At 43.2% G+C, this 22,849-nt stretch overlaps 1 protein-coding gene across 3 annotated transcripts in view; it reads right to left on the reverse strand.

Annotated features, from left to right (window-relative positions):
- Positions 1-22,849, reverse strand: part of SH3GL2 (SH3 domain containing GRB2 like 2, endophilin A1) — an 86,471-nt gene that overhangs the window by 43,877 nt on the left and 19,745 nt on the right. The window contains exon 2 of one of the 3 annotated variants that reach the window (XM_083482340.1): positions 7,558-7,722. The exons of the other annotated variants lie outside the window; for them this stretch is intronic. The gene's annotated coding sequence lies outside the window, so the exon portion shown is untranslated. The remainder of the gene's footprint in view (positions 1-7,557; positions 7,723-22,849) is intronic. 3 annotated transcript variants of the gene reach the window in all.

Consider the following 22,849-nt stretch of genomic DNA (forward strand, 5'->3'; position numbering starts at 1 on the left):
CAATTTTTGCGCACCCATGGTTTTCCTCCCCACAGTGTGACTAACACAAAAGTTCCATATTGTAACACTCAGCAGGAACTCATGACTGGCTGTCACTGCCTGTTGATTGCCTCTGCACACTGTGCGAAAGGGCCTGGTGCAATTATTAATTTGAACTTCTTAACGTGGGGAAGGAATAGAGAATTGAGTCTTTTGCACCTGTACAATCCTGCAACTCAGGTTAGATCAGGCAGGTGTTGAAGTGCAGAACTCTGTTTGAATGTGCCTGCTCTGACATTTTCAGTGCCATGATTATACAACCTTGGACTGCTGAATAGGAACTAAAGGAAAATCCAGCCAGGGTGGAAAATGCAGGAGACATGGACTACAGATATATTGATTCCTTGATTTATAAATGTGTTGTTTGGTAGTGCTCATGGCCATTAATTAATCCTTAAATGTGATTTCAGTTATTCTAGGTTGACTCCACACAAACACATTTTTAGGTTGTCTTTAACTGTTCTCACGGGGGCAACAGTCAATGCTTCGCTGACCAAGGAATATTTACTTAGTGGGGGAAAATATTGAATTGTATTGACATTTTAATATTGCCCCCTAAAAGTGGGACAACAATGGCAGTAAAGAGGTTAAAGACAGGAGAAAGCATTATAATGTGGAAGGGTAGGAGCAAGGATTCATGAATATTTCCAAAGAAGAATAGCAACTTTTGCAGCCCTCACAAAAATTCAGCATAGTACTAGCATGTGCTGCTAGTAATGGTGTGAATAATTGTTTGCCTTATTAATCATTATACACCGGCGTGTTTAGTAAATTGGGGCCCAATGGAATGGTGTCTGCCAAAAATTGCCTGTATAAATACACAGAAGATATTTGTGCAAACATTCGTCCCATAATACCTTGCCCATCATCAGGATTTGCTCCCAGTCCTCCTCATTCAAATAAGCCTACCAGTCAAGAAGATGGAAATTGTTTACAAGCCTGATAATGCAATGCAAATGACTTGACAGATTTACTCACAATGTGTTCTAATAGGCTTGGCCATGAACTCTCTCCCAGTGAGCCAGGCATAATTCTTGCAGTCACAAAGCATCAGATGTCAGCCTGGCTTCTTCAAATGGTTCCACCAGGTGCTTGAAACTGTATCTAATCAACCTAAAACCATAGATCATAGAACTGGAAGGGAACCAAACTCCAAACTCCTGAAATGCAGGAACCCTGCCCTTCGCCACCCCTGCATGGCCTTAGACCACCAACCTTCTGGTTAGCAGCCAGACGCACTGACCCACTGAACCAGTAGGACATCATCAAAATGCAGGCAATCTATTTTGGTGTTAGAGTACTTCAAAAGAAAGCCATGCTATACATCTGCATCAAGCATAGCATCCCTTATGGAACAGCACACTCTTTGGGAATCCAGAGGGTGTCATCCAGTGATACCCAAGGGACACGGGTGGCTCTGTGGTCTAAACCACCATGGGCATGCCGTTAAGAACACTGGCAGTTCAAATCCCTGCGACGGGGTGAGCTCCCGTTGCTTTGGCCCAGCTCCTGCCAACCTAGCACTTCGAAAGCACGCAATTGCAAGTAGATAAATAGGGACCGCTGCGGCGGGAAGGTAAACTGTGTTTCTGTCGACATGCAGAGGGGCCAGGAGGCCAGCTGGCAAGCCCAGCTCAGACGTCTCCTTCCATCGGCCCGTGCTCCGACGTAAATCAGCGACCCGAACTTCAAAAGCCAGGGCATGCAATTAGCAGAGTGTGGTTCGCACACAGAAGTAGGCGTGAGGCATAAGTCATGCTACAGCTACAGATTTATTAAACATAAATCAGAACAAAGAAACATGTCATCTCTCTCTCATGTCATCTCAGAGAGAAACGCAAAAGCTGTACACAAACAGAAGTTCCCAGCATACTGCGCTGGAATGTAAACAGATACGTGACATGCAACAATTCCACACATCTGTTCCTTAAGGTGGAACAGAATTCTCAACAGTTTCTGTACGCTCCGGTTTCCATCACGGTGTCCGGCTGCACCAGAAGCGGTTTAGTCTTGCTGGTCACGTGACCCAGAAAGCTGTCTGTGGACAAACACCACCTCCCTCGGCCTGAAAGCAAGATGAGCGCTGCACGCCCATAGTCGCCTTTGACTGAACTTAACCATCCAGGGTTCCTTTGCCTTTACCTTTTTCCCCCCACAGGATTGTGTGACCCATTTCTGCTTGCAAAGCTGAACTTCTCCTTCCTTTCATTCCCTTTTCATACCCCCAAAATGTGCTCCAGACAAGATTTTGGAGGCATACAGGGAGCAGAGGAGGAGGAGGAGGAGTGGAAGGGATAATCTGTTCATCCAACACTGGGCATCACCCAGAGTTGAGGAAAACCTTAGGGAGTGTGTAGAAGGAGAATGTTACATTGTGCAAGCAAACATCCTGGCATTGATGGGCCAATTGCCTTAGCACTACATTGGATTCCACCCAGTGGCTTGACATTTTACTAAATCAAAAATATTCAGAATCAGGCAATAGCCACACAATATTTATGAGGGAAAGAATTACTGCCAGAGGATTTCTTTGAAAGGAGGTTGACAGCAACATACAATGAGTGTAATCTGCCACATGATATTCCTGTGCACACCTAAAAAAATGTAAAATGTGAATGCGTCCAAGGCGCAAAATCGTTTTCACATTGCCTGTCATCCAATCTTGAAATATCTGTCTGGAAATTTCTGTTTTACGTACTAAGAATGCAAACACTTTATTTTAAAAAACCAACACGAGTGCATATTTCAATTGTTAAAAAGTGGGGGGAACAAAACCCCTGAGCGCAGTTTGACTTTGTAAATCTTGATATGTGGAAAAGAGCATCTGACATTATGCCACAGACAGCTTCCTTGGTTAAAAAAGGGAGGAGAGAGAGAGGAGAGAGGAAGAGAGAGGAGAGAGGAAGAATCAAGCAAAACAGCAGTTGGTATTCACTGTCACAACCAGGAAAGTCAAGGTTGCCTAGCAACAAAACAGAAGAAAAGTGAGGTGTGAGCAGTCTAAAAATTAAACTGAGGAATCTCTTCCTGGAAGTCCAGTTACTATTCAGTTTTGTCCAATGTTGGTTAGAGCTAGAAAATAAGGTGGCATATACACAGCCATTAAGAGCCAGGAGCTGGGAGACGCGGGTTCAGATCCCCACTGGACCCTGGTCAAAGTTCACAGAGTGACCTTGAGCCAGTCTCTGCATCTTGGGGTTGCAGTGGGGACTAAGTGAGGCGAGTCAAGTATACCACCTTGAACTCATGGGAGGAAGATAGTGGTATATAAATGCAACAATGAATGAATGAATAAAACTTGGTGAACCAGCATTATACTTCCCGGTGAATCAGAGGGTCTCACAAGCTGGGCTGGGCTGAAATTCCCGACAGAACGTTGGGGGCACATTGTGTAGGGGTTGGGAGCAGATCAGAAGGAAAAGGAAAGCACAGTCCTTGGAGGACTGGTGAAATCTTTCAACCTTTCAACGTCCATGGGGGGGGGGGATAAATGAGACAGGACTTAGGTTTTTAATAGTCTGCCATGTTTGTGGGGCAGCCAGATTTCCCCTACAACCATTTATTTATATTAGATTTCTGAACCTCCCTTTACCAGAAAGTCCCAGTGTGAGTTGCAACAACAGAACACACATTCTCAAACTGATGAAATAGTGACAACTATAAAACTATTTTTTTAAAAAAAGTTCCATATAGAAAACAATTCCATATATAAAAACAATATAAGCATTTAAAAAGAATTCCACCTATAAAACAGTTAAATATAGTAGTAGTGGTAGTAGCAGTAGTAGAAATAGAATAGAAGATATATTATTAAATATTATAATAAATATATGATACTATTAAATATAATAATAGACTTGGATAAGATGCCCATGGAAGTATGGAAGTATGCTAATCAAGCCAGCATAATAAATGACCTGAAAAGTTTTTTAAGCCTTATAGCCAGTTAAACACTTAAAGCACACACAGGAAGAAATTTCCAAACTGTTGCCAGAAAGGCTCTCTTGTGCCTGCTAACCAGCACTCAGAACTCTAAATAAACTGACTGACAATATATTTGGAAAAAAATTAATCTCTTTCGCTCTTATCTTTCACATGCCATACAAATTGTGCACAATTTCTGAAGCCCTGCTTACAAGCAAAACTGCATGCTGTGAAAGGATCTGTCACCTGAAGAAGCATGATAGATTTTTCAGAAGAAGACAAACCATCTCTAAAAGCCTACACTTTCAGCCTCGTTCTCCCCCGCCCCCCGCACAAACACTGTATTTTTACATGTTGAGGATATGTAGGCTAATTTGCTTTCCATGCTTGCCTTTGAGAGAGTCTGGAGATGTGAGGAATTGCTTATTCACCAAGCGAAGATGGTCCAATTAGGAGGACAGTGTTGCAAAGAGCAAGATGCCCGGGTCTGGGTCCTAGAGTTTGAAACTCTCGGCTGTCTTACATTATGTGGGCATGTGGCCTCTAGGCCTTTATCAAACTGGGGTTTGGAGCTACGGCTGCTGTTTTGCCATAACAACTGCTGTGCTGCCCACACACATCCTGCTAGCCTCCCTGGAGCAGCAGCAATAAATATGGAGATTCGTTATGCAAGGCATCTTCTGCTATTGCCACCACAGCGCTGTATTGTTTTATTACTGCTTGTATATGCCATCTTTTCTCCAAGAAGCTCAAGGAGTCATACTGGGTTCTCCTTTCTGCATAATATCTTTACAACAACCCTGTGAGGGAAGCTGGCCTGAGAAGAGGTCCAAGGGCACCCAGTGAGTTTCATGGCTAAGTGAGGATTTCAGTCCTGGTCTCCCAGCTTCTAGTCCAACATGGTGACCATGAGATCACAAGGGATCTCTCACCAACCCTGCAAGCAAGTTTTTTAAGGTTTTGGGGTTGTTGTTTTTAGCAGGAAGCAGGAGATCCAGGGTCCAATGTCCTTGGGTGTTTGTGTCTGAACTGTTCCTAATGAGGGAATACACCAAAATAAAAATCGCCATTTGGCTTACAGATATTCATGCTACAAAGATGGAAGCTCAGAGTGACATCCTTTAGAGCAATGGCAGTCAACATGGTGTCCCAGACCCTCCAAGTGTCCCTATTTTGCAGGGACAGTCCTGGATTTACAGAAGCCGTCCCGGTTTCTGATTTGATCCCAGAATGCCCCATTTTTCCTTAGGATGTCCCTATTTTCATTAATAATATTTTGTTTATATTCCGCCCTCCCCAGCCAAAGCTGGGCTCAGAGCGGCTAACAACAGTAAAAATAGCACAGTTTACATAAAATCACAGTCAATTAATTGAACTACATTCTAAAATCAGTTCAGAATCAAATTAATGGCAACCATTGGGCTAGAGTTCTATGAGGATTACAGAAGGAGAGGGGAGGTCAGACTGTGCCTTGGCCAAAGGCCTGGTGGAACAGCTCTGTCTTGCAGGCCCTGCGGAAAGATGTCAGGTCCCACAGGGCCCTAGTCTCTTGTGACAGAGCGTTCCACCAGATCGGATCCATGGCCAAAAAAGCCCTGGCTCTGATTGAGGCCAGCCTAACCTCCCTGTGGCCCAGGATCTCCAAGATGTTTTTATTTGAAGACTGTAAGGTCCTCCATGGGACATACCAGGAGGCCTAACCTCCCTGTGGCCCAGGATCTCTAAGATGTTTTTATTTGAAGACTGTAAGGTCCTCCATGGGACATACCAGGAGAGGCGGTCCCATAGGTACGAGCATCCTAGGCCATATAAGGCTTTAAAGGTTAGAGAAACGTTGGAGGGTATGCAATGTTATTGGTACGTTGTAAGCCACAGAGAGGATAACACTGTTTTAGATGATGGCCAACGCAATTATTAAATGAAATTAAAATACAAAAGTTCTCCATACCTCGTCCCCACATAGACCCTGGCTTGAGCAGGTGCTAAACATAGCAAGACTGACTTCGTGTGCAGTGGAGGCAGCAACAGGCATCAATTCTGTAATCAATGCAGAAGAGTTTTTCCCAGCAAGATGCTGCTCGGTTTTGTTGGACTCAAACTCCCATCAGCCCCAGCCAGCTTGGCCAGAGGTCAAGGATGGCGAGAGCTGTGGTCCAAGACATTTGGAGGACATTATGTTGCGGAAGGCTGCTATGCAATGAGTGGCGGGCGTGCATGAGGTAAGAAGGAATAACTTTCACATGCCTTCCAGAACAGTAAGTCTACTGTACTGATCTGTTGCACCAAAACATCTGAAGCATTCTAGGCTGGGGATGTAGAGACTGGAAAGCTGCTACCTCAGAGAGCTGTATAGTCAGCATTTGCACATAACACCGGTCTTGAAAGATCTACATTGGCTCCCAGTGCATTTCTGGGCACAATTCAAAGTGTTGCGGCTGACCTTTAAAGCCCTAAACGGCCTCAGTCCAGTAGACCTGAAGGAGCATCTCCACCCCCATCGTTCCTCCTGGACATTGAGGTCTGGCTCCAAGGGCCTTCTGGCGGTTCCCTTGCTGCGAGAAGCCAAGTTACAGGGAATCAGGCAGAGGGCACCAGCCCTGTGGAACGCCCTCCCAACAGATGTCAAAGAGAAAAACAACTACCAGACTTTCAGAAGACATCTGAATGCAGCCCTGTTTAGGGAAGCTTTTAATGTTTGACGCACTATTGTATTTTAATATTTTGTTGAAAGCCGCCCAGAGTGGCTGGAGAAACCCAGCCAGATGGGCGGGGTATAAATAATAAATTATTGTTATTATTATTGTTGTTGTTGTTGTTGTACAGCAAACCCTGCCCCTTAACTGCCATGCAATGCAGAAACCATCCAGTTGTTGCAGAAATGGAGTTCGCTTCACTTCTGCCACCTAAAAACAGAGCCTTCTACCCTGCTCTGTACAGACAACAGATCTTACCCTACATTTTCCATAGAATTGTAGAATTGGAAGGGACACCTAGTCCAATGCTCTGCAACACACACAAATTGCCATATGTATGCAGTAGCAGCCTAAGAATTTGGGTACAGGACCCAACAGGATACAACTCTTGTTTCCCTATGTAATGCATCCTGTGCCTTATATATCCTACCATCTCCCTGATAGCCCCAATCATTAATTGTCTCTATAATTGCATCTTTAAACCACTTTACTCCAATTCATTCCAGAGTAATCCCATAAGTGTGGTGTGTAACTTGGTTCAGTTCAGTAGAAGACACCAAAGGGCTTTAATGTTTGTTTTTTACTAGAGCTGCAAAATTTAGTCAATTAAAATTAATTTGAAACCTTTTGTTCTATTAAAAAAATATTGCCTCTGTTTTAAAATACAAATCCTTGCTAGTAGCATCTTAGAAGAAGCCTCTGTCTTTGGTCTCATTGACACACAAGAGGCTCCTCACATGCATCATCTATTAAAACAAATAAACTATTTTATTTGCATATATTTAACGAATGTGCATCTTTAATTGGAGAACAAATCAAATTGCAGTTAGCCACCAAGCTCATATAGTAAAAACCCGTTGCATTAAATTCATGAACAGAGATATCTCTCGCCTCTCCTCACCTCTTTTCTGGTTGTGGTAGGAGTGTTAATATGCAGTTTTATTTGCTTGGCAGATACAACCTTCTGTTGTATAACAACATGCTGGATTTGTTGTAAATGTTAACTGTGATGCAGGTCAAGCTCCCTTTTTCATTTTGATTGTCAGTTCTATGTGGCAGCATTCATCTGTAAGATTTCATTTCATGGAAGTTAGATCTCTGCCTACAAATCTACTTCAAGCAGGAAATCTAGGCCTGTTATGTGTGACTGTGATCGTTTTGATCTCGGCTGACCTTCGAACTCAACCTGAATAGGTCACGTATTTATTTATTTTAACAGTCATACTTCATTCTTACAAAGGGCACACACAACAGCTAAAATGTGGCTCTGTCAGTCACTCCCCTCTCTAGGCAGTTTACAAGGCCAATCGGGCCTGTTCAGCTTTTGAATCAAAACCAGTTCCTATATATTGACACCATTTGCAGGACAAAACGGCTGTCAGCATCATTCCCTAAACAAGCAATAGCTAAGCCCCAAAGGAAGGAGGCTTAACTTAAGCACGTTGTGACCATAATACATAAAACACAGCTGTCATGCTGTGTTTAGCATGGGAATTTCACGATAAGCAGAACTGGTTTTAGCCCATTTCTTTGTACCTGCAGGAATGGGAATTTAATGAATGAGGATGCTGATTTGGGACTACCAGACTGTCTGAACCAGCAATAATACCATGGGAACCAGCAATGATACCATGGGTGGGTCCCCAGATCCTGTCCCCACTGATGCTTCAGCTTTGTCAATCATGGTTCAACTTTGTTGCTCCCCCTTCCTCAACGGTCTCTTCCAACTCCACAATTCTGTGATGGGTGTCCCACTCTGATAGCTAGCTACAGGGCAGTTATCATGCAGGGTCTGCGACACCAGAGCAGAAGTACAGGTTGCTGTTGTTTACTCGTTTAGTCATGTCCGACTTTTCGTGACTCCATGGACCACAGCATGCCAGGCACTCCTGTCTTCCACTGCCTCCTGCAATTTGGTCAAACTCATGCTGGTAGCTTTGAGAACACTGTCCAACCATCTTGTCCTCTGTTGTCCCCTTCTCCTTGTGCCCTCAATCCTTCCCAACATCAGGGTCTTTTCCAGGGAGTTTTCTCTTCTCATGAGGTGGCCAAAGTACTGGAGCCACAGCTTCAGGGTCTGTCCTTCCAGTGAGCACGCAGGGCTGATTTCCTTCAGAATGGATAGGTTTGATCTTCTTGCAGTCCATGGGACTCTCAAGAGTCTCCCCCAGCACCATAATTCAAAAGCATCAATTCTTCAGCGACCAGCCTTCTTTATGGTCCAGCTCTCACTTCCATACATCACTACTGGGAAAACCATGGCTTTAACTATACGGACCTTTGTCGGCAAGGTGATGTCTCTGCTTTTTAAGATGCTGTCTAGGTTTGTCATTGCTTTTCTCCCAAGAAGCAAGCATCTTTTAATTTCATGCACCATCTGCAGTGATCATGGAGCCCAAGAAAGTAATATCTCTCACTGCCTCAATTTCTTCCCCTTCTATTTTCCAGAAGTACAGGTACTATCTGTTAAATAAACTTCAGGTTTTCTGGGAAGGTACGAGTAAAGACAAAGTCAACACTACGATATGGCAGTAGTAATCACATTGGTCTCTATTCATGGATTACTTGTTCAAGCAATACCAGGATTCCATACATAGGAACACACAGGGGGAGATACATTGTTCGACCTGCACATATTCCCCTCTTACTGTTCTTTTTTTCCTGTGATTCACATCATCCTTTAGCATTTCCACAGCGCTCAAAACAGAGGCATTTAATAAACATGTTTTGGTACACTGCACCTTCCTTTATATTTAACACATTTTTCATTATGCCAACAATTAATTTGACTTTCTGCAAAGCTTCAGTGGGAATTCAATTATAGAGCATTAGAAAATTATAAAGCATAAAAGCACCCCTGTGTAATTAACTACCTTGGGGTGGGGAGACATATATTTGGACAAAAAGTATAGTGGCTACTGGAAATCAGATAGCTGAACATAGGATAAGTCAAGCTTTTCTTTCTTTCTTTTGGAAAAAAAATGCAAGCCACAAAATAGAGCTATGATTCTGTAAAAGTTACTTGGTAGGAGCAAATGCAAAAATGTATTCGAATTTGTATATATGTTGTTGCTTGGATTTCCTTGTTTAAAATTTATGTTTTATTGCCGCAGTATTTCTGTCACAAGTGAATTGCCGGCAAACGTTAAAACAGGCGAGGGCCCCTGAACAGCCTCAGCCCAGTATTCCTGAAGGATCGTCTCCACCCCCATCGTTCTACCCGGACACTGAGGGCCTTCTGGCGGTTCCCTCATTGCGAGAAGTGAGGTTACAGGGAACCAGACAGAGGGCCTTCTCAGTAGTGGCGGCCGCCCTGTGGAATGCCCTCCCACCAGATGTCAAGGAAATAAACACCTATACTATTTTTAAAAGACATCTGAAGGCAGCCCCGTTTAGGGAGGCTTTTAATATTTAATGCTGTATTGTTTTTAACACTCGATTGGGGGCCGCCAAGAGTGGCTGGGGGAAATTCAGCCAGATGGGTGGGGTATAATTAATAAATTATTATTATTATTATTATTATTATTATTATTATTATTATTGCAGTCCCCACACACAATCAAGATAGCATCACCCCCACCGGAATAGCATGTGGGAAACTCAACAGGGAGCAAAGCACAACCAGAGCTTGTACTTTCTATTGGCACCAGTATTGCAAAGCAGTCCAGATTTACAGGGTGCCAAAATGAGTGTAAATGGGATAATGATGCACAATGCAAGAAGCATTGTGCAAATTCTAGTTTAAGCACAGAAACCACTGGCTAAGAGGAATACCTCTCCCTTGCCGCATAGCCTGCAGGTTGGGCAGCAACTGTAGGAGAAGGAAGGAGGTGGCACTTTCTGGTGCTTCATTTCTGGGCTCAGGGCCAGGCTGGCTTGAGGCTCTCATGACTGCAAGTGTAGCTTAGTAGGCATTGTAAGATTTCAAGCAAGAAATCAGCCACTATAAGGGTTGACTTGGGGTCGGGGTAGCGCTGTGGTCTAAACCACAGATCAGAAGGTCGGCGGTTCGAATCCCTCCGACGGGGTGAGCTCCCGTTGCTCGGTCCCAGCTCCTGCCCACCTAGCAGTTCGAAAGCATGTCAAAGTGCAAGTAGATAAATAGGTACCGCTCCAGTGGGAAGGTAAACGGCGTTTCCGTGCGCTGCTCTGGTTCTCCAGAAGCGGCTTAGTCATGCTGGCCACATGACCCGGAAGCTGTACGCCGGCTCCCTCGGCCAGTAAAGCAAGATGAGCGCCGCAACCCTGGAGTCGGTCACGACTGGACCTAATGGTCAGCAAACCAGAGCAGCGCACGGAAACGCCGTTTACCTTCCCGCTGGAGTGGTACCTATTTATCTACTTGCACTTTGACGTGCTTTCGAACTGCTAGGTTTGCAGGAGCAGGGACCGAGCAATGGGAGCTCACCCCGTAATGGGGATTCGAACCACCGACCTTCTGATCAGCAAGTCCTAGGCTCTGTGGTTTAACCTACAGCGCCACTTGCATCCCTTCAAACAACAGGGTATAAATAATAAAATTATTATCTGTCTTGAAATTGGAGAGGGGGCTTTGTGGCTATTGAGCCAGGCTGGTTTTTCTGTGCAATTCTACTTTGGGGTATTGAACTTCTGTACATGCACACCCTCCGTTCTTTTTCTCTGTGTTAATTATATTTAGTAAAGCTCTTGCCTACTTTTACACCTAACAGCCAAAAGTGAGATTCATCCAGAGCCATCAGCAAACTTGGCCAAAAGGCTGGGACTGCTGAAAGTTGGAGGCCAACAGCTGTAGTGATCCCCCATTTCCATTTCATATACCAGGCTGATGCCTCTGAGAAAGGACTAAGCCTTTAAATATTGAAGGAACGTCATTTCCCCCTCCCAATAGGACACATTAGCAGAAAATAATAAAAACAAAAGAGCTTCATTTGCAGAAGAATAGCAGGCTCTGATCTCCCAAGCGAATGTTGGACGCTGTCCATTGGCAGCTGGTGCTGATCTAATCAAGCACCATAGCAGCAGCGTATAGTTCTCTTCATGACTAACTATTCTAACCATGCTACATTCCAAAACAAACATTGCTATCACTGCTGTGCAACCGGCTGGAAAAGAGGAAAATGACCATGCAACTCTTTCTGAATTCACGTAGCTCACTAATGAACAGGTAGTTGTTTTGGAACATCTCACTGGACACCATTTGAGAAGTGGAGACCAACACTAGCTAAACATAAATTACACTAGAACACATTTCTTGCTCATTAATTTTTTTAGCTGCTCCTCATATTGTCAATGGTGGTTTGACATTCTGCACAGGCTTTACCAAGCAATTCCACTTGTGACCCCTGATCCCTTGACATCCACACACTTCTATTAGACTAATTATCAGCTGGGATCTTAAAGGTAACAAGTGAGTGAATTACCAAAGCATTAGGGATTATTATTTTTACTAGTGGAAAATGCTAATAAGAGCTGAGTCCTGCTTGATGTAACAAAGGCTGGCAGCAGAATGATTCCTTCTAAATAATTTGTGGCTCAGAGAGTAGCAGCAACGGCACAGAATAAACTTTGGGTATCTTGAGCAGCAATGAGAATAGCACAGCTCCTGAAATGCTTCTTATACGCCTGACAGTCAAATGGCGAGAGCTTAATGAAACTGCTCTATAGAGGAGACAGGAGCAAGCCATCATTTCTTGGAACTGTTTGCAACTGTTTGAAAGCTCAGCTTCGAAAAACTCTGGCAAACTACTCTAAACTCAGAAGCTCTCAGGAACATATAATGGGAACATGGACCACTGCCATTATGGTTCATTATGGAATAATGGAAGGCACTGCAATGCAAACACATTCTAGTAGGTCTTCCAGGAGGTTCAAGATTCTTAGTTCCATAGCAAGTGCTCTCTAATGCCAAACTCCAGCTGTAAGAACTTCTAAAATTCTTCTTCATAAAATGCAATACTGCATTGACTTGCACCAAGGCCGGACCCAGAAACCTACCATTTGTCAAATCCCAAAATACCACAATGTGATAAATTATATCTGAGCATGCACAGGAATTAAGAAGTGGAAGTTAGGTGGTGCTCTTTCAAGGGTGTCATAACCCCTGGAGATCCCAAATCCCCTTCTCCATCTCCATGTGCAACCCACTCCTTCATAACACTTACTTTGTGGAGCAGCAGGTACTTTTCTGAAGAGGATACCTCCAGAGGGGGCATAGCAGTTGCAATATCTTAAGATGTGCCAAAAGCAGTGTAGTTTTGGAAAATGTCTGGTGTGAAATTGTAATTGTAATGGGATTCAATGGCACCCAAACATACATGCTCCTCAATCTTTGGAACTTTTGTGCCAAATTTTGTGCCAGTATCTTAAGAGATGTCTGAATTCAAAGAGAACAGGTGAATGGCCAAACAACTTTCCAAAATATAGAACAGTTTGCATTCTTGTAGGAGGTTTAATAATTTAGCAATATATCTCTTATAGAAAAGGGATGCATGAAATCCTGAAACAATAAATATATAGGGCCAAACATGACATAACATTAAAATGCTTCTCTGCATTTAACATGCATCTTTGCTTTTAAACAGAGAGGGGCGGAGAGAAAACATGCCACTGCAGAAGGCCTGGAGGGGAAGTTCAACCATTTCCTCTTCTGCAGTGGTCCTGAGGAAAATCTCCTGCACACGTGATGGGCTCCTTCTGTTCTGCAGGTGGATCAGTCATAGACCTCTCAGGTTCTGTATACATAACTTGGGCTCCTAAGGTGGTTTCAGAGACTGTTAATTTGGTGTGATGCAGGTCAGCAATTTCACCTTGGGGTTATTCACATAGGCAAACAGTCCTATTCTCACTTCAACTGGAGGAAATGTCCATACAACAAATGATCAAAGGATCTGTGGCATGTTAAGAGGTTGGCTTCAATCATATCCAAGTACTTCTATACTTGGGAAGTTGCTTTGTAGTCTCTCCTGTTGTCCTTTTACTGCATCTGCATCAATTCCTTCAAGTCTGTATCAGTGGCCTTTGCTTGATTAAAAATACACTCACCCTTTCGAGTCTATTGCACTTGACATTACAACTGATAAACTCAGCTGAAGGCTGAAGAGGATATAGGTCTAGAATGCTGTCCTTTGAAGCAGAGTGTGATTCTGATCTTGGTTACATGACGAATAAATGAGATGGTGATGATGATGAGCTAGCCCTTTTAAGAGCTATGCGTGCTTTGTATACAGCACAACAAATCTAACCATCTGTGTCTCAGTTGAATTAAATAAGCATAAAGTGTGCTTTGCACACTTTTCTGGCAGTATCTTCTGTATCCACTTAATCATTTGCACTACTGGAGTGTTAATTCCACTATAACTCACAGGACCAAAAAGGAAAGCATGAACTTTCAGTCATCTTCGCCCATAGTTAAGTGCAATTTTGTAAACAATTCTATACGATTCTCCTTGGTAGCCTTTTTATATGTAGAGTTTGTGGATCAAAAGGGAGGTTTACAGTCCTGAGCCAGAAAGTATATAGAACAAGCGAGATATAAGATTAAAACGCTCCTTCCCTTTTGTCATGCAGGTTTTAAACAATGCAATAGCATCTGGTAAGGGTAGGAATTGATGGTTATGGTGCGGTGAGTGAGTTACTTTAACCATAACACGGATCCTGAGGAAAACCCTTCCTCTAAAGTTGCTATTTGCAATAAGGGGAAATCCCCCATTGCACCCAGTAGGGAATTCGTTTCATTGCCAAAGGCAGCTTCAGAGAATATGCAAACCCAATTTCCATCTCATGCCATGGGGCAGCTTAACCTCATCTACTTGAGTCTGGGAGCCTGAAATAAAGAAGCCTTGGAGAGCTGGGCAGGCCCACAAATTATGCTGCAAAATCTACCACTGCTCTCAACAATGGAATTTACTCCATACATTATCAGCGAGTGAGAGAAAAAGCAAAACTTGCATTGTTCCACAAGTCAAACACATCACTTAAAACATCACCTGTTTCAAAAGTGAACATTAAGATGGAGAAATTCAAACCACAGCTTTCTGGCTCCTCTCCTTCCTCATTTTAAAGGTTTGCCTTTTGCTATTAAGCTTTCTTCATAAATGATATGAATGTGGACAAAATCCTATTGAATGTGCGCATGCAGTATACATTTACTAAGTTTAATATATCTGACAATATGGCAACGTAAATGCAGCATTTCAATGAATGACAATAGCTTTCTAATCATTTCATGCTACTAAGATTAAGCACAGGAAGAGATGGCTGCAAGCGTTTAAGAGGCAGCCACGGACTTAAACGGATGCGATTGAGGTTGAGGAGCTTGAAAACTCTGACCTGTTTCTGACCTTTAGATCTTTACGCTGAGCTACCAGTTCACTATGTATCAGAGGTCATAATACTGCATTTAGAAAAACAGACAACGCACACAGTTGGAAGCCAGCTTGTGCAAACAGAAACAAAATAAACCACCATCATATTTTCAGGAAAATACATTTCGCTTGCAAGCTTCCTAGAGGTGGAAATTGTTTAAAAAGGGAAACAGAATCTGACTGACTCTTTCAAGTTTCTACCAAGACTCCTCTTCCCTCACTGAGAAAAGAACTGCACGTTTGAACATGCCATTTCTGAAGAATGTTTTGCAAAATCTCCATGGAAAGAAAATTAGCATCATGAGCAACATGTGAACCCACTAAATTGCTTCCTGGTTATCACGTACTGTTACATATTGTCTGCTTTTATTTTTACTGCTTAGGGGCTACCTTCAGTTAAGAAAAGCAGGTTGTAAATATAATTTTAATTTTTTAAAAAAAATGAAATTAAAATTGACCCTTAAATCCCTAGGGTTTACCTACATGTATATTTTAAGAGCTCTTAATCTATCTCCTGCCTGGATTATCACATCAGGTCACAGGAGTCGGGAACTAGGAGACGGGAAATGTCAGCAGTCAAGAACATGGAGCCAGAACCACAGAGTACAGCAGAGCAAGCCAGAAATCAGGACAGAATGCAGGAATGCGTCAAGAGTTCAGAAATTCCTTCTCAGGTGGATCAAATACTGAACCTGGGGGTTCAGCTACATTAGTTTTTTTAAAACAAAAACAGAAACACAATTTAAATGTGTTATAAAACTGTGACACCAGATGGCACTGTGGAGTTCCGTCTTTGGGCAACATGATTTCCCATGATGAGGTTTACAAGGCGTTTTCCTCAAACTTTTTTTAATGCATCTAGATCCAGCCGCAGTGCACCATGTAAGTGCAGGGCTTGACGGATAGACTGTTTTTAGACTTGGATTTTATAAATATTAAGCAAAAGGTACACAGACTGACTCTTATGGCCAACATTTATAGAACGTGTGCATCACGTGAAGTCCTTATGCGACTGAAATTAACTAAAATAACAGCAACTAATTAGCTGCAGAACTGCTAGAATGCTTTCCAAATTGAGTGAGAACAGTCTGTCATATTTCATTGATTTGGTGACCCATTTTCCTGGGTGTCTCATAGATCACATACACAGTGACACTGTTTTATTTATACCCTCTGGAAGGTTGGTGTATCTTAATTATTTATAGAAGGGCGAACGGAGCGAGCAGCTCATGCGTTCTCTTCAAGCCTTTTCCTCTTCCCCAGCAACCCAACTCAAGACAGACAATATCTTCTTACACAGCAATGCCTTATTTTTCTTCCTAGACATCCTTATAAACAAGACGAGTCAGCTCACGATTTACCTCAAACAGCTTTCCTGCTGGCATTTTGAAATCATCGTGATTATGACTTTTAAAAAGAGGCAGGTGGTTCTAGTTCTTCCCAATCCCACAGCATCTTCCTGGCGTGTCCCCAGAAAAGTGTGCCAGGTAGCGCCATTTCCATGGGTGTGTTCTACAAAATATAGCATAGCTGAGGCCAGCAAGGGCACAAAATGGGAGCGAATCCCCTCACCCACCTCTTACAATCAGCAAAGCTAAGGCAGCTGCAAACGGCCAAGAAAGATGGGGTTTAAATTTCCACCAAGATCCTCCTGACAGCCCTATAAATCTGGGGAAAGCCAGAGAGTCAGAAAGAACAGGTAGTCTTTTGGGGCTGATGTGATGCTGCTGCTACAGGTGAATGGAAGATATACAAAGAGACCCTGGAGAGTGCAAGGACCGAGGAGGAGGAGAATGTTGGCAAAATAGGTATGATACTGTGCCGTATGCAAGGCCTCTCCTCCTCACAGAGGGGAGGTGTTGTGAGCGGGAACCAGTCCCACGTCAGCAGGGGGGCATAGTCGGCCCCCTGCATCACTGTCCTGGCTGCTGCACCCCGCCCATCAAGCCAGCCAATAGGGCTGGTCTGTGGGCAGGGTTGAGCTGCATTCAAGCGGACACTGCAGCCTTGTGTCTTCACCCTGAAGAGGAGGAGGAGTTTGGATTTGATATCCCGCTTTATCCCTGCCTTAAGGAGTCTCAAAGTGGCTAACATTCTCCTTTCCCTTCCTCCCCCACAACAAACACTCTGTGAGGTGAGTGGGGCTGAGAGACTTCAAAGAAGTATGACTGGCCCAAGGTTACCCAGCAGCTGCATGTGGAGGAGCGGGGAAGCGAACCCGGTTCTCCAGATTACGAGTCTACCGCTCTTAACCAGTACACCACACTGGCTCTACTACACCACACCACACACCTTCAGATCACCTGCCTGCCTTCCCCTAGGCCATAATTCTTGCCTTTTGACCTTGCTATGGAACAGGGTTGGTTGCCCTGGTTGACCAGGGGGCCTGGTAGGAATTTTTATCCATTTGGCAAATTGGCACAAGCCTCTTGGTTTTTCGCCTACCTCGTAACAAATCGTCACAACTTTTCAGGTATTGGTGGTTAGGCATTGGAATATCTGTCGTGTGTTGGAGGGCAGGTGGTGGCCATCACCTACCCCTCCCCTTGTTGGGTATTCTGTTAAAGGAATCTGGAGGTCGTGGATCCTGTCTGATGCCCTGTTGGTGGCTAGAGCCCCGGTGACATCAGGGGAAGCTTCCAGTTGTATTTGTATCAACAAGCTCCTCCCACTGGGTGTTAACCTTCAAATGACTCCCCGCTGCACAGGGTGGGGTCATATGTTGATTGTTGATCCAATGCATAAGCCAATACCTCTCACATGTTGTAATCAATAAAGTTGTGGCCTTATTTAGCCCATTAACCTAAAATACATGTGTCTTGTGTCTTATTTATCCTAAGCAGGTGGAGGGTCCTTGACTCACAACTGCCTTGCTGAAACTTCTGGTTTCCAAACCTTAAGACAATGTAGTGTATCACTGTGCATCAGCATGTATACACACAAGAAAGAAGAAAACGGTCCCTTGGTTCCTCAGTAGAATCTAGATCTGCAAAACAGGGACAGATAAGCTCTCGCTGTAATCTGTTCTGCAGGTTTAAGGGCTATTGGAGAAGAAAGGAAGAGTGATGTGGAACTTCCAAGTTTACGCTCCCTGTGTAGCTTTGACCACTCTGTATTTGAGCATGCATAGCTCTATGAGCAGCAACAAATGGCCACGGCTGCGGAATTGGCGTAGGCATAATGTTGGTAGCATCTTGGGACTCTACACAGGTGCACAAGTTCTGCGCAGCTGATGCACATGCATCACACACCTCACAGATGTAGAGAGGCTCCTGAATCCATCTGCTGTCACTCCCTTCTCTCCATCGCATCTGACTCTCTGCTATTCCTTCATCTCAAGCAGCACATGAAAGTTCACAAAAGCGGCATTTTTCATCTGCAGCTCAAATACTGTCCCAGGTGGCTTATTCATGCAAATGGACCAGAATAGCAAACTTTAGGCCCAGGACAGGCAAAGAGAAAATTATAAACCTATCACCTTTGAACATTCAGGCATGTGGAAGTCTCATGTAATACCAGGAGAAGGTGAACCTGCGTAACTTATTCCTAATATGGATCATGCACATGCTCCCAATTTCTAATGTACATGTAGGGAATACTATTAGCTCGTTTTTCTTCAAACTTTTTCTTAGTCAGATAGTCTTACTAGAATGTTTCAGATTCTCTAAATTCATACAAGTGAGCTGTTCATGGTCGTTCCTACTGCCATTACTTTAGAATGGCATAGAAACAGAATGGGATAAAGAAACAATAGACGGCCTTCATTTTGGAAAATAAATTCTGCTTTCAGCCAACCAGGATAGAAAGCTGACTTATACCATGGCCCATTTAAAAGAAAAACAACATTTATCCATTGGGTATAGAAACATAGAAGCAATCTTGTGCTGTATACATGGTTTTGCAATGCTGATGCATAATAGAATTTATTTTTGAAGAAGAAGAAGAAGAAAGCCAGGCATTTTACTGATAATACCTCAGAAAGAACAAGGCATCAATGTTTCAATGCCATTTATCTCAGTTCAGTCAAGCAAGGAGAGGTTAGAGATAGTGCAAGTGCACATGCTGTTTTTTTAATGTTCAGATTAACACTGCCTTGGGATAATCTGAACAAAGGGTATCACAGTGAGTTTGCAGCAAGATGGTAACTGGCACCACTAAAACAAAAGAAGTTGTCTTTAAAAACCTCACTTTTTAGCCGAGAACCCTCTCTCACTGCCAGCGAGCTTTGTATGTGTCAGAAAACAAACTTGAGATCTTCCCACCCACAGGATCTCAATTGTGCCAGGATTCAGCTTCCAATTCTTGCCTCCCTTTCAGCCCACCACTCCATCCAGGCACTGGGCTCAGAACCGGCACGTACCTCAATTGGCACAGAGAGATGTCGTCAGCATACTGATGACGCCTTGCTCCAAATCCCCAACTGGCCCCAATGGCTTCAATGTAGCTGTTGAACAGCACTGGAACCTTCCTGAATCTCACAGTCAAAAAGCCATGGGGTTGACCAAGCAGTGCCAAATGCTCTGGTTCCCTGAAGATAGGAGCAGAACCACAGCAACACATGGCCTGCAACTCCCATGCCACTGACCCACTCCAGGAGAAAGCCATGATCAACGGTATCAAAACAGAATCAGCACACTCACTCTTTCCCTCTCCCAATAAAAGCTATACATCAGGACTAAAGCAACCCAAGAACTGAATTCTTACTGGAACTGGACTGAATAATATTTATTCCAAGGGGCATGCATCAACATGACCCTCCCAACTTCCTACAGTGCCCATTATTCTTGGTTGGCTTTTGACCATTTGGGCTGGGCTGATGGGCACTGGAGTCCAACACCACCCATGGAACTGGCCATCTCTGCCCAAAGATAATGCAAAAGACTTACTCCATGTCTCATAGCAGTAACCACACAAGTTCTTTGATGGCATATTATTGCTATATGAAGACCTTCTGTCACCAACGCCAGGCAACTGCACTGTTGAGCTGTTGGGTTTCAACCTCACAGCAAGTTTTGGTTCCTCCATCTATATGTGCATTAGCTTTTATCGGTATTTTTAAAATAAATGTTTAATTGTGTTGTAAGTTGCCTTGAGCATTTTTAATAAAAATCCAGGGTTAACGTACTTTGAATATTACCTACGCTTCCTAAATTTCTTATGGTGTGTTTATGAAAACCCTTGATTTCTAGGAAGTGCCCTTTTGAGAACTTCTATTCTTGGCTAGATACATTTATTGCAGTGTTGTCTTGTAACATTGTCTATAGGTATCAAGACTGAACATGTATGGGAAAATGAAGTAAGCTTCTATTTTAAATCACACAATACCATAATGCACACACCTACGTGTCTATGGGCAAATTAAAGCACCGCACATCTTAAAAGTATGTGAGAATGCTGGCCCAGTTAAGTTCCTCCCATACAAGCACTTTATCAAAATAGAATATGGAACACAGACAAAGTGACAGACATTCGAAATTCTTCCATTGTTTGGAAACGGTTCTTTTTCTCCAGTTCTCTAACTCACACACCCACTGTTGCCGATTAAGTAGGAAATGAAGACTAGGAATCTGAGTGTACAGTACATGCATTTGTAAAAGAAGAAGAAGAAGTTCAAGAACAGCAATGAAGTTTATATGAGTATTTATATAACCATGTTGTTTGTATTAAGCAGAAGGGACTGGAGGAGGGGGAACTAGCAACTGTGCTAGATGAAAGTAAATAGACTACAACTGAGAAGGCCTTGGGTACAAAGCACGAAATCCTAGCCAAATCTTTGTAATTCCATATGGAATAGGCTCAATGCAGCCAAACTTTAGCATCTGAGTCATATACAAAATGAAATGCTTGGAACTTGTGTTTAACTACTCCACTGAAATCAGTGATGTGCTTAGCTTTGGCTGGGTCATTCCTGTGTTGCTAATGCATGGTTTCTGCAACAGCTAAAGAATTGGACTTCATGCAGGTCACAGCATGTATCAGGCATCATCTACGCAAGAAGGTGCATCCAATCTATTTTCCATGTCTGTGATAATTTGGAGAATCCCGTTATCTATCCTGTGTCTGCAGGGTTGCAGTACAGGAAAAGCAAAGTAAAATCCTTCATCACTGTTGCCTCTAATTTCATAACTGCTTTATTAATGAGCAAAGATTGCTATGATGTGCCACATTCAATCTTATAGTCAACTGCAAAGATACACATCTTAAGGTTATCACATGTACTAATTTGATTATACTGTGGTTCCACCCCCTCATTCCAAGCTGGAGGGTTTTTCCTCCTATAATTTCTCTGCAAACAGCACAGATCTGGCCCAAAGGAGAAAGAGATGGAAGACAGTTCAAGAGCACAACTGCTCCTAGAAATGCAATTGCTGTCAGCAACTCAAACGCAGAGTCCTTGGGAGGGGGAAAAAATCCATACAGCTGGCTTTTTGTCACCCAAGCAGCTAAAATAAACCATTGCTTAAACTGAACAGAAGCACACCTATGATAAATAAGTAATCGATAGTACTTGTTTTCTTCTACAGATTGCAATTCTGCATGCATGTCCTGCCCAGCAGTATGAAGTCACAATAAATCAAGCTATTGCACAGTGAATCATTAGGGCTACTCCTCCAATGAGTGAAAACTGAGTGCCTGAGGAATAGGTTCAGAGGACACACAGCATCGTCAGAGCCAAGCACACAGGGACATGGATATCATTTTAGGTTTCAGGCAGCCTGGGGAAAGGAGGCAAGGCTCAAAGGCCCCCTGATGGAGACATTCAGAATTAGATTGTGAAACAGCAGCATTGTAAGAGTGTTTTGGTATTTCAGATGCCATAAAATAGTAAGAGATTTACATCTTTTATCTAGCACACAGGCATTTTTAAAGCATTTATAAATTGCCATTAAGTTTGTCATAGGAACATCCGATGTTGCCTTTTACCACTGACACATCTGGCTCACAATGGGCTACATCAAACTTTCTACCCTCAAGACCCTCTTGAGGGGGCTAAAAATCAACACATCCCACCAGCCATAACATACGAGAAGCAAAGCCAATCACAAAGTGGTGGTGGATGGGAGGAGCAATTAGGTATGGCTATCTAATTCCCTGTGGCAAGGAGTCCCATAGCTCAGCTTCAAGTACAGACATTGGTTCTGTCAGTATCGTAACTCATCCTCTCCATTTTAGGCAGAATTTTCTGATCCAGAGGCATTACGTGCAGAAACTTCTTTTATTTTCTATTTCCCGCTCTCCCACGTGCCTCTTCATGCATTTTTATTCAGTTTGTATCATTTCTTCTCTCCTTCCACTGACATTTAAATAGCACCATGAAGGACTAGCAGGTTGCTACCAACATATTGGTAGCACTGACAGAACTTCATACAATGCATCAGATTCACAAGTTAGTTTCATCAACGCTGATAAATGAAGTCAGTGCCTTAAGATGGTCATTTGAAAATTCCTTCTCATATACTTTCATACTGAGCCATGTTACTGCTCGTTTGAGAAACACCAGTGTTTCCAGATGCAAGCACATGGCTGGTTGGTTTTGATAAAGATGCGCACATCACCACCACAATTTACCCTTTTGTTATGGCAAACACTGGCATCTCCTTTACTAGTCATAATATGTAGTCTTCCCCTTCATCTCCAGATTTAGTGTATTCATTCAGGCATCAGTCATAGAGCTTCAGTATGCTGATGACAACGTAATGTGTGAATTCTCAGAGGATGACCTCCAAACCACCCTAAATATATTCGCAGAAGCTTACGAACAGCTTGGCCTATTGCTCAACATCCAAAAAACCAAAGTGCTGCACCAACAAGTACAAAATAACCCCTCTGCAGTGCCACAAATCCAAC

Source organism: Podarcis liolepis, assembly GCF_965112155.1.
Source record: "Podarcis liolepis genome assembly, chromosome: 17".
Classification (NCBI taxonomy): Eukaryota; Metazoa; Chordata; class Lepidosauria; order Squamata; family Lacertidae; genus Podarcis; species Podarcis liolepis.